General features: G+C 41.6%; 1 protein-coding gene across 13 annotated transcripts in view; it reads left to right on the top strand.

The window, feature by feature from the left end:
* The window catches only part of gng7 (guanine nucleotide binding protein (G protein), gamma 7), a 210,264-nt gene that overhangs the window by 135,058 nt on the left and 58,485 nt on the right, over window positions 1-16,721 (top strand). The window contains exon 1 of one of the 13 annotated variants that reach the window (XR_005945085.1): window positions 14,403-14,515. The exons of the other annotated variants lie outside the window; for them this stretch is intronic. The gene's annotated coding sequence lies outside the window, so the exon portion shown is untranslated. Of the gene's footprint in view, window positions 1-14,402; window positions 14,516-16,721 lie in introns of those variants that run through there. 13 annotated transcript variants of the gene reach the window in all.

Raw genomic sequence — 16,721 nt, 5'->3', positions numbered from 1 at the left:
GTGCCTCAACTCCATTTGCCCTTAGCTATTATAAATCTGTTGCTCTGTCTCGAAAATTTCAATTGATCCATCATCCACAGCCTTTTGAGGAGACCCAATACCAGATTTCCACTATCCTTTGTGTGAAAGGTGCTTCCTGATGCTACTTCTGAATGACCCAGCTCTAATTTTGAGATTGTGTTCCCCTTTCACTCCTTTCCCATTTTGGTTTCTACGACCAGAGGAAATACTGCTCTGTATGTACACTCTCAAATCCTTTTTTATCATTTTAAATGCCTCAATTAGATCACTCATCAAACTTCTAACCTGAAGGGAGTTCAAGTCAAGATTATGCAACCTGCCATAATTTAACCTTTTAAGTTCACTGTCCATTTACCAACTAAACTATTGAAAGTTTGTAAAATATGCTGCAGAGTGCTGGTAAACCATGCTCCCAGCACATTTAGCATTCCAGTTGTGCCATCCATTCAGACACAGAACAGAGGCCAGGGACTTCTGAAGAGAACCTTTAGAATTGCTTTAGAGAATGCCTAGCAACAAGACTCTAGCATGCATTCTCTTGGGAATGTAGGTAAATGTGAAGAAAAAGAAATTGATGAAAAATGTCTGTTTTGAATTTCAATAAACTGAAATGTTTTAATTTGATATATATATATTACTATTTCATTGTTAATAATTAAAGCTGTTTTGACATACATTTAACTCTGAATAGTTCTTGAAAGTTGTTCAGTTTTGCTGCTCACAGGTTAATTTTGAACTTTACTATATTATTTGAAATAGCATAAAAATGCAGTAGTTTGGCAAAATATCAAAAATTAAGCTTTAAATTTGATGTCATGAAAACGCAAGTGTGAACTTTTTGCAGATTTCATTTCCTATTCTCTGGTTATAATATACCACTAAGAATGTTAAAAATGTTGCAGTGGAATGCAGGAATGAATAGATTATTGATGTAATTACAGTAAAGTATGCAGAGCAGCCTCCAACTCTTGTAACAGAATGAATGGAGTATCGATGGGTCGTGTTACACCCCAGCAATAATAATTATTGCCAGTACAGCCCTGATTATTCAGAACTGGGTTCAAACAGCATTAAAATAAAATTATTAGAGGCTTTGAGGGGATGTAGTTGCATTTTCAGTGCCACAACACAGAAATATTTTTGCAACACTTTGCACCTCTGGTTATCCCAAAGTGCTTCACTTCCAATCAACTACCATGTATCCTTGAAGTGAAGTCACTATTGTAATGTAGGGAAATGCTGCAGCAAATTTGCAAAGAGCAAATTTCCAGGTGTAATACTAAGATAAGAACAGATAATCTTTAGTTTGTTGAGGACTAAATGTTGGCCATGACATCAGGACAACTCCCCTGCCATTCTTTGAATACTTATAAGATCCTTATTGGTCCGACTAAGGAGGAATTTCTTCTGAAATGTCAGCTGATGTCAGTTGATGTGCGCAAGTGTCTAAAGTAATGCTTGAATCCACAATCTTTTGAATGAGCAAAACCACTTTCACCTGCTTATACTTGCATACCACATTGTGTGTTGCTAAAATACAGTAAATGTAAACCTGTTGCTCCAAAGCTGGTGACTTTATTAGTGTGCAGTTTCTCAACCACCAGCTGTTGTCTTGCCTATGTGGCCATTATTCCTATGCAAACCTAAATAAGTTGGTGGAATATTTGATTATAGAATCATCTAATCAAAGCCTAATGCTATCCCTCCCTTGATTTCCAGCCAGGCTCTTTTGACACAAAAGATTTAACTACTTTACAAACAAGTGTATTAGTTGAGATCAGATAACTCCATCTAGAGTAGGACTAAACCTGGGTTTTTCTCTATACGTGTAGCCAGTAACATATTGCTGAGTACCAATAGTTACTGAGCCAGCTGCATGTACCCACCAGATTTACAAAAGATGGACTTCTCTGCAGTTGTATTTGGCTGAGAGGGTCTCCATACTGGACAAGAAGGCATAGTTTGCAAAGTGTGAATAATATGTCTACATTTAAACTGGTTGGAAAATCAACTTGTGACATTTAAAAGTGTAAACTTACCCAGTCCTCCACATTTTGTGTGAGACACAAATTTGAAAATAAACCCACGTTCAGGAAAGAGGAGAAAATTAGGTTAAAGGAAAATAAATACTCCAATGACTAAAGATACAATGGAGCCTGATCAGCTGATCTGAGCCAGGATAGTTACAAAAGTGTTTATTCAATGAGCTCCTGCACCTAATCCCCATTCGTTTAACATGATGCATGTCCAGGGAACAGGTAAGACTAAAAACAGAATACAGCTGTAACTTTCCATTGTTGAATATATGTCAGCTAGGCTTAGTTGGAGCACTTCCATCTTTTGACTCAAAGTTGTGGATTCAAGCTACACTCCCAACACTTGAGCTCATAAACTCTAATTTTGTAATCCTGGTTTAAAAATTGGTGCTAGGACCATGACTAGCACAATGGGATAGGGCCATGATTAAAAAGAATTGGTTTGGCTGGATCTTCAGGCTCCACATGGACTGCGGTGGTTCAAGAAGGTGGCTCATCATGCGCAGTGGCAGCAGTATGTACCATCTACAAGATGCACTGCAGCAACTCACTAAGGCTCTTTCGACAGCGCCTTCCATACCTGAGACCTCGACCACTTTGGAGCACAAGGGTAGCTGATGCATGGGAACACCAACACCTGCAAGTTCCCCTCCAAGCCAAACATCATCCTATATCGACATTCCTTCGCTGTCACTGGATCAAAATCCTGGAACTCCCTCCCTAAAAGCACTATGGGTGTACCTGCACCACATGGACTGCAGGAATTCAGGAAGGCTTCTCACCACCACCTCAAGGGCAATTAGGGATGGATTATAAATGCTGGCCTAGCCAGCGACACACCGATCCTGTGAACGCACAAAGAGAGCCCCATCTTCTAATCATTAGTTCTGTAAGTTTAGCTGTACCCTTGTATGGTGAGAGAGGAGAGAGAATCTATTGAGGGCGACAGAAGTTAAAGGGCTGCTGCATGCCAGTAAAGGCCATAGGAGTTTTGCTGTGATGCGGTAATATTTTACAGAAAATAGTCAATTGAAGCAAATGTGCAAGAAGCTCATGTATAAGGAGGAGTGCACAGGTGTACATTTCTGTTCGGAATTCTTAACCTGATGCACTCTCTCTCGAAGTTTAGCACTTAGTATGAGCACCTTGTTTGGCCTTTTTAGTGCTCTTCCTTTCTGCTGAAGTCTTATTAAATACTTTATTTACCAGAAAACCAGTTGTAATTAAATAGGCAATATTTGACCATTTTAGATTTAGTCATTCGGTAGTTCAGGTCTTGAGTATTGCTGAAATAAAGGAAACATGCTGTCGAAACTTTTCATTTTGTACATCAGGGCAGATTCGCAAGAGTACCAATTGTAAAAGGAACAACAATTTATATTGCATGAGAAGAGTGTTGATTAGTTGGCAAGTGGATTGGTCGAAGTATTGCATTTTAGATTTAACAAACAATATGCTGTTTTTTTGCTACGATTTTTATGATTTTCTTTAATAAAGCCTTGTGTTAAAAACGTACTGCAAAATAAAAAAAAAAGCAGGAAAGCCTCAGATGGGCACAGGGAGTACCCATGTCAATTTTACCCTAAGCAATTGGAAAGTCATGTTAAACATAATTGAAATGCATTATAATTAAATAAGCTATGGCAGTTTTTTTGGGCAAACACTAGGCTTGTCTAAAATGGCTGCCAGAAAATGATACTTGATTGCAAAGTGACCAGATCCATCCATAAGTATTTAACGTAGTTTTCCAGCCTATGATCCATGTCCTCCAGAAGAGTAAATTTTATCCCAGCATACATTGTGCGCCCTCAGGGGGGAAGAAAAATATTAGAATGGGAAATGAGAAAAACTATCAAATGGCAACCACACTCTTATCCACCCTCCCAACCTCCTTCAACAGGTGGAAGCAAATTCAGAAAAAAAACTAAATTTAGTGTTATCGTTTATATTGTAATTAATTTCAACGTTGCACCTACTGCAAAAAAAAATCCTGTTCTCCCTTAAGCTTTGAAGGTGACTCATGAAAGTTGGTAACTAATAGTTGCAGAAACCTCACTGAGGTGAAAGCTGGAATGTGAACCGAAAGACAATCGCGTGCATGAGAGAGATTTTCAGTAGGCAGTGACAAGTTTTATTTTCATTCCATAACCATCTTCTTTGCCCTTGAGGTACTTTGACTGTTTTAATAACATGCCCATTTATTGCATTCATAGATACAGCCAATCCCATTTTCTAAGTCCCAGCATAATTCCAGGAACAAAACAATGCAACTGAAACCTAAATACTTTGAAGTCTTGGATGGTAAAGTAGGATTGTGCTTATTCTGTACAATAATGTTTCCCCTATTAAGGCAACAATTCATTTGAATTTAATGTACTTTCTGCTGACAGCTGTGTTTCCTAATAAGCAAAAGCATTGCCTTGCTGGAATTAAACCTTACAGGCATTAAGGTCCCAAGTTCAGTATCTGTTCCATATTGCATTAGACGACCTCAGCTGTTGAACTAGTACAACTGGCCTCAGTGCCCCTGTATTAGGCAGGGAGAAAACCCTCCAGGACCCCATGTCCCTGATCATTTTTCACCGACCCCTTCTAGAAGCTCCTTGATTAATAGACAGTTGACGCTTACTTTCGAAGAATGGGCAAATCTGATGTTCCAGAGGGTAGCTGGTATCTATGAAATGGAGCCCTAATAAGAGAGCAGAGTCCAGCAGGTAAGTAAAAAGGAGAAACTTGTGGCATGGGGAGAAAGGAAGAAAACTGACTCAGAAAAAATTCAAAATAAGAAACTTAGATTATATACTACCATTAGAGACTTTGTGCAGTAATCAGTATTTAATATTTTAACTTTACGTGGGACAATTCAGGAAAGGTGGGGTGGAGGATTCAGCATGGCAATTGCACCACATCATGTATTTCACTAAGTTATACTAGCATTTATCAGATCAATTCTAGCATGAAAAGTAATCATGGCCAAAATTTTCCTGTCAGCAATTTGGGGATCCAAAACAAAAACAGAATTACCTGGAAAAACTCAGCAGGTCTGGCAGCATCGGCGGAGAAGAAAAGAGTTGACGTTTCGAGTCCTCATGACCCATCGACAGAATTGGGTTCTATTGAAGAGTCATGAGGACTTGAAACGTCAACTCTTCTCCGCCGATGCTGCCAGACCTGAGTTTTTCCAGGTAATTCTGTTTTAATTAAGGCCATTGACAGGCTAATTAAGATCATCAAAGACCTGCCCGTCCAACCTTAAGGCTGGCAGGCAGGCCAGGAGCCACTGGCGGGATGAGGTTTCATGTCCGTTTTTAAAAAGTTTAATAAAGTTCATGTCGTTTTTATTAACATGTCTCATCTCGTGTGACATTGTCACCTGAGTGGGACATGTTAATGTTTTTATTCTATTTTTTAACTTTGAAGCACTGTCATTAATCTCGCTGAGACAGCACTTAGTCTCAGCATGCGCGCAAAAGAGCGCACTTTGACAGCTGGGGATTCCACACACACACCCCACACAGGAAGCGCATAGCAAGCGCCTTAATTGGCCCACCCACTCAAAATGGCGGCGGGCCCCGTTTCACTGGCGGGGTTTGGCTGTCCGCCTGCCGGTGGGGCCTGCACGCCCACCAAGGGAAAAATTCTGCCCCGGGAGCAAGATCTCTGGTTTATACCAGTCCAAACCCAAAGTGCACAAATTAACCTGAAAATAATGTAGTTTAGAGGTCAGGGTGAGGCTAAGTTTGGTTCCAGTTGAATCAAACCACAATGGTGTTTATGGCATTATGCTTCGAGTCAACTCTTTTTAGTTAATAGTGAAATTCTACTATTCCACTGAATCTATTTGCAAATTGCTGACAGTAAGGCAAATGTCCTGTATTCCAATGGCACTGTAAATTGGCCACTGCAAAGCTGCTTTTATTCTTGTGCCTGTTTAGGTTGGATCCAAGAAATCAGTTAGTGAGCTAAACTCAACATTTTTGCTAGATCTTCATCATCTAGTGACAGAATTATGGAATTAATTTTTCTTTGACCTACAATCTAGGATAAAGGAGTCATATTTAGTAGCAGATTCACTGAGAGCATACACATGCACACCAGTTTCTCAGAATCCAATCTTAAGTTGTTCCAGTATAAGGTGTGCAATAAAGGGTGTGAGGGACAACTCTCTAATTTCCCTCTGCCTATGTGGGAGGCTGTGAGACTTCCATTTATTGTCTTACAGGATCATAGACGAGTTTCAGAATTTAGCATCCTGTCTTGAGCTGCAATAGGCGAATAAAAACACAACTTTGTTTGTCTGTAGTCATTATTTTCTCGCTTTCGTCCAGTGAAAAATCATCTAACCTGCTGTCCCCTATACTAACAGCATGACCAAAATGTCACTCTGGAGAGGATTATACCCTCAAGGCCAAGTAATAATTCCCTGGGGCTGCATGCTAACCTGCTGCACCACTCTGAATTCTGAAAGCATCACATGTTGCATGATAACACCAATTTCTGTTCACTTCTGTTTTGTTGTTTAGACCTTTTACCACAAACACGGTCTTGCATTTCATTTTAAATAATCTATAAGATTAAAGCAGTAAAGTACCAACAGAGAAGGGGGTATAAAGTTCAGTCCGCCCCTAGCCTCTGATATGTTAAGCTACAATGTCAATGGCAAAGTAAAATTTGTGTATGCTGTTAGTCTGTATAGAGTTTGTTCATTTCATTCAGAGCAACAGTAGAGATATTACAGTTGACTTCAAAGCCTTCCAGGCAAGGGAACAAAAATTGTCTAGGGCTTCTGCTCTAATCAGTATCTAGAAACTCCGGCAAGAACATCTTAGAACACAATCAGTCTCTGCTATGTCTTCTACAGTCAGATAATTCAAATCACATGAACCTAGGTGATGAATGTTGGCAGAGGGATAGTGGAGAGTTGTCTCCTGTGGAGCCATATCTGAGAAAGAGTTACTGCTTTCGGAGGAGAGAAATGTTTTTATGTTTCCAGATCAAATATCAGTTGCTTTACTTACATTTGGGCCATGAAAATTCAAAATTCTACACACTGTGTTCCATCTAATATAGCTTGGTCCACTTTAGCAGTAGGAGGATCTCTGATGTTAATTCTGTGACCATCTGTCAATGGGTATCTACAAAGGTTGCCTAAAAATCAAAATAGCAATCGGGCTAAGATGAAAGCCACAAAAGCTGGAAAACAGAAATAGAAGTAGAAAATTCTAGAAACACATAATGTTGATCAGAATTTGAAAAAGAGAAGTTAACATTCAGAACCTGGTGAGTGCCTCTTAGACGATGCTAATTCTCCTGCTATAGATTTGCATCATTCTTGTCCCATTTTACATCTATGGAAGTTACATTGATAGAATTTTGGCGCAGCTTCTTCTCCTTCCTCTTCTTTCAGGCAAATATGCTCCCTTTTCCCTTCTTCTGCCAAGACATTTGACTCCCTGCTTCTTGCACCTGTGCTTTCCAATTCCTCACCCAAATAACTGTCCTTCATGTGAGCGTCAGCAGGCAATGTAACAGTAGAAAATTTCCACTGGCACTTACTCCAGAAACCATAAAATGTGCAGTGTGATTGTATATAAAGGCAACTAAGTCTGGAGTTAATGTACAAATGTGTGCATCTGTAGTGGGTCTGATGTTATGGGATAGATTTTTAACTTTTGTGTTCTTGGTGTGGAACTTCATACCTCAGAAGCTGTATTGGGAAATGTTGTCATCTGTGATTTGCCGCCTATTAGTAAGAACAATGTTTCACAACCTCAGTACGTTTCAAACCACTACACAAGCAGTGAGGTGCTGTTGAACTACAGTCACTGTTGTAATGTAGGGAAATGTTGAAATGGATGAAAAATTGTACATTGCATGCAATTTCCCTTGTATGTTCTGGCTGACAAGGCTATGCAATGGAAGCATGCAAGTAGAACATTAATTTTTTTCTAAATTTCAACCTTTTATGGGAACTTTCACCCATCCCTTCTGAAGACTGCTGAATAGATTATGCTTTCATAGGCATTATTTGTCCTTTACCACCTCACCAAGTGACCAGTATCCATTTGTGAGTCATTATGGTGAATGTTGATATTAGGGCTGAGCCCTATTCTGTATTCTGTCTTCAAGCAATGTCCATCCATGCACACTTCTAACAGGTAATACTAAATAGCTTTACCTGGAAAAACTCAGCAGGTCTGGCAGCATCGTGTTTTTGTTTTGGATTTCCAGCATCCGCAGGTTTTTGTTTTTATACTAAATAGCTATTGAGAATAAAAGCACCATTAGTTTTCTTCTGCCTAAGCAAGATGCACTAATGCAATTTAGTGCTAAATTAGCACCTACTGCTGCTTGAACTTTGGAACTTAACTGATTTATATAACTCAAACGGTTTTTATTTTATTCAGTTGCCAGAACTTAAAATGCAGACCCCACACAGCAAACAGCCATATCAAGATGCAGTATCATGAGTCTTTTGATGTATGCTAACTGAACTTTATCTCTCACGTATTCTGCACAAGCAGACCATTGCAATGCAGCAAAGACCAGCTGCACATCTAAGTTTTTTTTGATAAATTACTATGGATAATGAAGACTAGCATTAATCTGCTTTGACATTAGAGTTGCCTCCTATGAAAACTTTAAACCGTCTGGTAAATGATTGCAAAAATATATGGGCCAGAATTTTACACTGTCTTCAAGCATGTTTTTGGGCAGGAAAGCATGAAATTGCAGAGACGGGATTCCTTCAGGGTTCTTGCCCGCCCGATCTCATGGGGATTTTACACTGGGGAGGGCAAGGCCTCAAATGGGAAGCCTGCCCTTGCCCCATTTGAGGCCCTTAAGTAGCCCAGCAGTGACCACTTACAGACCATTTCCCACCCAGCCTCAATTTTAGGCTGGCAAGCAGATTGAAGCTCCATGGGGGAAACCTGAAAATAAACAAAATTAGATCTGCATGTGTCATGATAATGAAAGATAAACATCAAATTGCATCTGGAAATATTGGACTTTAACAATAAGACCTGAGTTTTTAAAAAATGCACAGAAGCCACTGGCTAGAATGCTGTAGGGAGAGCCCTTAAGAGGTAATAGAGCACCACCCTGTTGCCAGACAAGATACTTCTAAAACAAAAACAGAATTACCTGGAAAAACTCAGCAGGTCTGGCAGCATCGGCGGAGAAGAAAAGAGTTGACGTTTCGAGTCCTCATGACCCTTCAACATAACTTCTGTTGAAGGGTCATGAGGACTCGAAACGTCAGCTCTTCTCCGCCGATGCTGCCAGACCTGCTAAGTTTTCCCAGGTAATTCTGTTTTTGTTTTGGATTTCCAGCATCCGTAGTTTTTTGTTTTTATCAAGATACTTCTAAAGGCATCCAGAAACTAATTGCTCCCTTGGGTAGAGACAATGGGACATAATGGGAGATGAGCTTCATCTCATCAAGAAATCCTGCGAGCAATGCCCAGATTTGTGAATCTGCTCCCCTGTTGGAATATAGAAAGAAGGGGTTAAAAGTGAGCTGAAAAGCTGCCCCAGTTGTTGGTGGGTGTTGAGAGAGAGCAAGTGCTGGAAGTTTTACTCAGAAGTAACAGCCACACGCAGTACCCCTGCAAATCGCCATTTTGCAGGTATCCCTACTGAAATCAACACTGTAGGAACCTTGAAACCAACTATTCATCTATTGAAGTCAATTCTACTGGAATCTCATATCGCAATGGCTGCAACGCTCAATCATCTACTCCCAACGAGTCAAGGACTGTTCTGTATACCTTTTTTAATATATATATATATATATATATATATGTATATCACTTCAAGATAAATTCTTACTTTTAACCTTTTAAATATGCATGTGTTTTATCCTTTCTTGCCTTTAGTCATTAATCAACTAACTCTTCTTACCTTTAATTCAAGAAAGTCTGATCAAATTGGCTCCTTCAAAACTAGAACAATTGGGTCTGGGAAAATGGTACTTGCGAAAGGGATCTGTTTTAGATTAAATCTTGTTGCAACCAACAGAAGGGGTGGGGGTGGTAGTGCTGAATAAAAACAGGGAGCCAGTTCATCTTCCTTCCCCCCCCCCCCCCCCCCCCCCCAAGGGCATAACAACTAGGGGGGTATCCCAGGCAGATGGTGACAAATTGAGGGGTCTCGTCTGGATCAATAACTTTGGGGAACCTCACCAGGGGTAGGTCGTAACAGGCCGGAAGAGTGGGGCGGTGGGTAGGGGGCACCTCCATCAGAAGGCCCCTTCTGACTGGCGGTGCCCTCCCCTTAAGGCCCAGTGACCTCCGGACCTCTCATCCGCCTCAGGCATATTCCCCGAGACACCGATCGCCCACCCCTCGCAACACCACAGGCCTTCCCTACCCTCTCTGCCCTGGGACGCCGTACACTTGCCTGGATCTCCAGTTCCCAGGACTTCGTCTCAGGCAGCTCTGTGCAGTTCCTCTTCTGGCCACTGCAGTGCTGCTGCTGCAGGGACAAGAGAGCTGCCAGCCAATCTGATTGGCCCAGCAGCTCTCTAAAGTGCGACTTCATCCCCAGAAATCCTGCCTAATGCCAGTCAATGCTCTTTAAAGCGTAAATTTGCAGCAGGGCAGCCAGAGTCAGCAGGGATGTGTTTACTGCTGACCCTTCGGATGGCAGCGGATGAGCCCCTGCCTCCTAAAAATTCAGGCCCTGCTCTTCAGATTTCTTACCTTAAGCATCTTGATTTGGTAAAGACGTCATGCACACCAGAAGCTGTCAGGTTCCGTTCTTGATCTGAGTTCCAGTTAACTGCTCATAACCATGGAGTAGATGCCCTAGCACTGCTTGTCTTAAGGAGGAGAAAGTGGCTAGGGTTGCAATTCTTCAACCACTCTGCTGGAAGTACGTGTGTGAATATTAAATGAAGATGGAACTGAGCTCGATTGTAATGTCTCCTGTGATTGAACAAACTTTCAATATTGTTCAGTATCATGTGATTAATGGCCGGCTGGTGAAGTACTAGAAGTTAACTGGTATCAAACCAAACCTCAGCAAGGAATCAACTCCTTCAGGAGAGCAGGAAAGAAAATTAACTGGCACAAAGAGTTTTTTATACTTGTATGGTCTCTAACATTTGTATACATCAAAATCAGATGTATATAAGGAACTTTGAAAGAATTTAGCCATGTGACCTCCTGTGTAATAATGCAAACCTATTAATGATGTGACTGAATAAAAACAAATTTGAGATTCGGAAGGACCCTGTTTGAACAAATATAAATTGTAGCAATAATGTTTTGTAAACTTGAAAACTTTTTTTAAGCTAGTGTTTTTAATGTGAAACATATTTCATACTTTAGAAATTTATTTTTAGACAAGGCAGAAGGGAAATAGGGAGGAGTGGTCCATGGTTCTCTATACCAACCGAAACTATGGTATAAATGAGAGAGGTTGAATGACCTCTCATTCCCAACTTAATGTTTTAATATTGTGACAGATGCCATGGTGCAATTTGCTGGTGTGCCTATGAAGTGCTGTGACGAAGATCGGCACTTTCAGCATCTGTCTGTGGCTAATTCCAGGTTTTAGCCACGACCATCAGTTGGTGTGTAGTTCAAGCCATGCACATCAGGAAGACCTCTTGTATAATCTTAGAGATCAGCTAACAACACAAATCAATGCTACAATTAGTCTTTGTGCTGTTTGATAAGGGATGAGAAATTACATTCTGGACAGCTAGAACATCCACCTGTTTCAGGCAGTAGGTCCCTTGATTATGTAAATTAGGATCCTATAGAATAGTTGGGATCGGGAATGTAATTTTCAGGTAGATATGAATGGAGTGTGCTATGTTGTGCACACAGATGTTTCTGGGTTATATATCAAGGCAGAAAAAACAGGAGTGCTTTACCTAGCTGCACAAAATACCATGGGTCACTACTGGCTTGGCACCTCTTTCTCGCCAGCTTCCCCAGCCTCTTCTCCACTACCCCCCCCCCCCCCCCCCCCCCCCCCCCCCGGTCATCTCGTCCAGATCCACAGATTGCACTGGCAAGCTGCAGTAGGATGCCCATTCAGAGCATGAAGTACATTGGTGAAATTTAGATGTCCGAATTCAAAAATGACTCTGGGCTCCCTGATCACTTGATGAGCAGGCAGCCGGTGCGCTCTATCAATCAGCCATCCAAAAGTGAAAATAAACCCCCCCCATTTCAGCAGACAACGCTGGATGCTAAACACCTTCCCACAGGAGAGGAGGGAAAATTGGCAAAGTTAATAAAACGTTCAAATGATGCAATGGTTCTCGAAAAGGTATTTGGCATTCATTCATTTTCAAGCTCCAACAATGAAGCACAGTTTATTACAACAAAAATACCTGGAAAAACTCAGCAGGATGTCAGCATCTGCGGAGCGGGATACAGTTAATGTTTCGAGTCCGTATGACTCTTCATCAGATCTAAGGAAAATTGGAAAAGAGGTGAAATATAAGCTGGTTTAAGGGGTAGGTGGGACAGGTAGAGCTGGATAGAGGGCCAGTGATAGGTGGAGATTGCCAAAAGATGTCATAGACAAAAGGTCAAAGAGGTGTTGACGGTGGTGATATTAGCTAAGAAATGTGCTAATCGTGACATTAAGGATAGAAAGCAGGACGAGCAAGGGACAGATAGCCCTAGTTGGGGGGGATCGAAATAGGCTAAAAGTTAGAGATAAAACAATGGATGGAAATACATTTAAAAATAATGGAAATAGGTGGGAAAATAAATATATATATAAATTATTGGAAATGGGGGGATTGGAAAGGGGGAGGGGATGGAGGAGAGAGATCATGATCTAAAGTTGTTGAACTCAATATTCAGTCTGGAATGCTGTAAAGAACCTAGTTGGAAGATGAGGTGCTGTTCCTCCAGTGTGCGTTGAGCAGGCCAAGGACGGACATGTGGGCATGAGAGCAAGGTGTGTTGAAATGGCAAGCGACAAGGAGGTCTGGATCATGCCCTGTTTGGCCCATCAACCTGCACATCTTCCTCTCCCTCCCAGAACCATGATTGGGACCCCCTTGTCCTCACTTATCACTCCACCAGCCTCCGCATTCAAAGGATCATCCTCCACCATTTCCACCAACTCCAGCACGATGCCACCACCAAACACATCTTCCCTTCACACACACACCTCTCCCCCCCCCCCCCCCGGTGGCATTCCGCAGGGATCATTCCCTCCGGGATACCCTGGTCCACTCCTCCATCACCCCCTACACCTCAACCCCATCCCACGGCACCTTTCCATGCAACCGCAGAAGGTGCAACACCTGCTCCTTTACTTCCCCCCTCCTCACTGTCCTAGGGCCCAAACACTCCTTTAAAGTGAAGCAGCATTTCACTTGCACTTCCCTCAATTTGGTCTACTGCATTCGCTACTCCCAATGCGGTTTCCTCTACATTGGAGAGACCAAAGGCAGACTGGGTGATCGCTTTGCAGAACCCCTTCGGTCTGTCCACAAGCATGACCCAGACCTCCCTGTCACTTGCCATTTCAGCACACCACCCTGCTCTCATGCCCACATGTCCATCCTTGGCCTGCTGCAATGTTCCAGTGAAGCTCAACGCACACTGGAGGAACAGCACCTCATCTTCCGACTAGGTACTTCACAGCCTTCCAGACTGAATATTGAGTTCAACAACATTAGATCATGAACTCTCTCCTCTATCCCCACCCTCTTTCTGATCCCCCTTTTTCCAATAATTTATAATATTTTTTTCCCACCTATTTCCATTATTTTTAAATGCATTTCCATCCATTGTTTTATCTCTAACTTTTAGCCTATTTCAATCTCCCTCCACCCCATCCCCGCTAGGGCTATCTGTCCCTTGCTTGTCCTGCTTTCTACCCTTAATGTCACGATTAGCACATTTCTTAGCTAATATCACCACCGTCAACACCTCTTTGTCCTTTTGTCTATGACATCTTTTGGCAATCTCCACCTATCACTGGCCCTCTATCCAGCTCTACCTGTTTCTTTCTCTCTCTCTCTCTCTCTCTCTCTCTCTCTCTCTCTCTCTCTCTCTCTCTCTCTCTCCGCACCCCCCACCCACCCCAAACCAGCTTATATTTCACCTCTTTTCTATTTTTCCTTATTTCTGGTGAAGAGCCTTTCGGACTTGAAACATTAACTGTATCCCTCTCTGCAGATGCTGTCAGAACTGCTGAGATTTTCCAGTTACTTATATTTTTGTTCTAGATTTCCAGCATCTGCAGTATTTTGCTTTTATTTAAGCACAGTTTATTGTTAATTTGAAGTCACTTCACTCAAATAACCTAATGATTAAATTTTTCTTGCTTAAATTTCAACTTCAAATCAGGTGACTAAATCATGTGAAATCTGTTATTACTCACATAGAAGATTGGCTGTCTGGCAGGACGCAGAGAGTGGGGATAAGGGGGTCCTTCTCAGGATGGCGGCTGATGACTCGTGGAGTTCCGCAGGGGTCAGTGTTGGAACCACAACTTTTCACTTTATACATTAGTGACCTAGGTGAAGGAACTGAGGGCATGCTGGCTAAGTTTGCAGATGATACAAAGATAGGTGGAGGGACAGGTAGTATTGAGGAGGCGGAGGGGCTGCAGAAGGATTTGGACAGATTAGGAGAATGGCCAAAGAAGTGGCAGGTGGAATACAACGTGGGAAAGTGTGAGGTCACGCACTTTGGTAGGAAGAATAGAGGCATAGACTATTTTCTAAATGGGGAGAGAATTCAGAAATCTGGAGTGCAAAGGGACTTGGGAGTCCTAGTCCAGGATTCTCTTAAGGTTAACTTGCAGGTTGAGTCAGTAGTTAGGAAGGCAAATGCAATGTTGGCATTTATTTTGAGAGGACTAGAATATAAAAGCAGGGATGTGCTGCTGAGGCTTTATAAGGCTCTGGTCAGACCACATTTAGAATATTGTGAGCAATTTTGGGCCCCGTATCTCAGGAAGGATGTGCTGGCCCTGGAGAGTGTCCAGAGGAGGTTCACAAGAATGAAAGGCTTAACATATGAGGACTGTTTGAGGACTCTGGGTCTATACGCGATGGAGTTTAGAAGGATGAGGGGGGGATCTGATTGAAACTTACAGAATACTGAAAGGCCTGGATAGATTGGACGTGGGGAAAATGTTTCCATTAGTAGGAGAGTCTAGGACCCGAGGGCACAGCCTCAGAGTAAAGGGAAGACCCTTTAGAACAGAGATGAGAAGAAACATCTTTAGCCAGAGAGTGGTGAATCTATGGAATTCATTGCCACAGAAGGCTGTGGAGGCCAGGTCATTGAGTGTATTTAAGACTGAGATAGATAGGTTCTTGATTGGTATGGGGATCAAAGGTTACGGGGAGAAGGCGGGAGAATGAGGTTGAGAAACTTATCAGCCGTAATTGAATGGCAGAGCAGACTCGGTGGGCCGAATGGCCTAATTTCTGCTCCTATGTCTTATGGTCTTATATACAAACATTGTAATGTCTATTCTAATAACTCAAATTTGTTTTTCCCTTGATAAACAGTGTCCCTTTATACCGTCACCCCCAGATGTTCCTTGGCACTTGAGAGGTGCAGATGAATCTAAACCACTAGTGTGTGACCACCCTTGTGCACAGTGAATACCCCTCTTCTGCACTTGTGAGAGAAACTCAGTCAACATAACATTGTACTTTTATACACAAGTCCCCCTGCACTCCTTTCCCCAGCTAGTTTTCTAGTATTTCTACAAAATGTTATCACAGAAGGTAGACGGACGGACTACAGAAACCTTGCAGCAGTTGTCTGTTTACTGCTGTGTGCATACAGCTTGCTGTCTGCATCTGTAACCACTAACTACTAGTCTTTTGGATAAGAGCTTCTCGCTTGGTTCCCAGCAGTTAACCCTTGCAATACACACACAGTCTTTCAACCTGCCATTCCAGCTTGTGTTCTTTTATTTTATCAAAATACATTTTCAAGGTTGAGGGTCAAGTCAGGAATACAATGTTAGCACTTCACATTAGTGAATTGACCTTTGAGGGGAGAAATAGAGAGAACGAAAACAATTTGCATTTGCAAGATTTATGTAAATTGTTCAAATGAAGTGCTTTTGGAGCTGAAGTGTTAATAATTGTTCTAAGTACAAAGCTAGTTACTGTATATAGGGGACTGGCTCATGCTGTCATGGTTTCTAATCCCTCATGTTGTTTTGAAGATGATTTTAGCCGTTATGCTTTTCCCCACCCAGTTCTTTTCTTTGTTTTTGCTGGCCCAGACAAGTTATTCCCCCTGTTTCTATCAGTTCATAGCTCCAAACCATAGTATCATTCAAACCTGATCTGGCTTATTTACTCACATATAATTTAGACTAGTTTATAATTATTTTTAATGTATTTTCCTTTTTTTGTTTTGTCCTTTTTTATTGTTGTATGTATAACTATAAAGTAGAAAGTGTCAGATTTTCTTAATTTGAATTTTGGTGGTTGGTAGTTGGAGTTTGTGCTCAACGGTAAAAAATATTAATGCTGAGAATGGAGCATAGAATGATGCAGCATAGAAGGAGGCTATTCAACCCCTCATGCCTGTGCTAGCTCTTTCAAAAGAGCTGTCCAATTAATCCCACATCCCAGCACCAAGAATTCTTAGCTTAGGTATAGGATTAAATACAAAGTTAAACTCAGGTTTGTTTGTTTTCCTTGAA

The sequence above is a fragment of the Carcharodon carcharias genome, chromosome 14 (genome assembly GCF_017639515.1).
Source record: "Carcharodon carcharias isolate sCarCar2 chromosome 14, sCarCar2.pri, whole genome shotgun sequence".
In the NCBI taxonomy this organism is placed as follows: domain Eukaryota; kingdom Metazoa; phylum Chordata; class Chondrichthyes; order Lamniformes; family Lamnidae; genus Carcharodon; species Carcharodon carcharias.
This window is presented reverse-complemented; position numbering and strand designations above follow the sequence as displayed.